This window comes from Sinocyclocheilus anshuiensis, unplaced genomic scaffold (assembly GCF_001515605.1).
Source record: "Sinocyclocheilus anshuiensis isolate Anshui unplaced genomic scaffold, SAMN03320099.WGS_v1.1 scaffold1818, whole genome shotgun sequence".
Classification (NCBI taxonomy): domain Eukaryota; kingdom Metazoa; phylum Chordata; class Actinopteri; order Cypriniformes; family Cyprinidae; genus Sinocyclocheilus; species Sinocyclocheilus anshuiensis.
The window spans coordinates 2,383-3,336 of record NW_015542422.1 but is presented as its reverse complement, the minus strand read 5'-3'; the positions used below and the strand labels follow the sequence as shown (position 1 = coordinate 3,336).

Here is a 954-nt window from a genome sequence, read left to right as displayed (position 1 = left end):
AGGTTTTTGTGCTAAAATATGCAATGTTTAAAATAATGTAAATCCTCATTAGGAAACAACACAAACGAGGCACTCCAGTTGTAGAAAAAAAATACATTAATTTAGAAAAATACAAATAAATCTGGTAAAACTTCGATTTATTTATTTTGGCTGCTACTATAGGCTCAGTGCTAAAAACCTTTTCTACGGATAACCAAATTATAAACAATAGCAGAAAATAAATACAATACAACAAAAGACACAAATTAAATAAACAGTACTTTTCAGGTTTTTCAGGTAGATCTAAATTAAATTTTCAGGTACAGAAATGTAATAATCAAATGTAAAATAACACTGCATAGTCTTCACTGTATAGATTAAATATAGATTAATCCTTATAAAAGTTGTTCGGTCAAAATCAGTGAAAGATGTTTTTCTTTGACAGAAGTTGTGTTAGTCTGCTTTCACTTTAAGAACGAAAGCGCTGATCTAATATACTGATACACATGCGTTTTCTTTCTCAACGGTTTACTTGGCTATTCGCCAAGGCACACATGTTGATGTAATTTGGTCTGTATTTGTTCATCCATGCACAAAAAAGCAGAAGAGAGCTCAAGTATTAGCGCGCTGTCGATGCGTCTGTCTGTATGCGTGCGCTTTGGATGTGTGCGTGTGCCGCTGTGCGCTGAAAACTTGTCACAAGCGCTCGACAGTTCCGTCAACTGTCCCAAGCGTCTTTTAAGCTCACCCTTCAGACAGTCTTATCGTCCCGACACGCGAGTTAGAACGAGAATGCAAGCGTTGGCGGTAATGCATAGACGGATATCGGTGAACATGTGGACAGTGTCAAAATAAGGTGCCTATTTATACTACAGATATCAATATTTTACATGTGGCATCGATACATCGTATCGTTAGACATTTAATCGATGTATCGATCCATATCGATGGATCGTTACACCCCTAGTCATTACG

The 954-nt window shown here is 36.6% G+C and overlaps 1 protein-coding gene across 1 annotated transcript in view; it reads left to right on the top strand.

Moving 5' to 3' along the window:
- Positions 1–954, top strand: part of LOC107693510 (protein NLRC3-like) — a 17,836-nt gene that overhangs the window by 16,295 nt on the left and 587 nt on the right. The gene's annotated exons all lie outside the window — the stretch shown is intronic.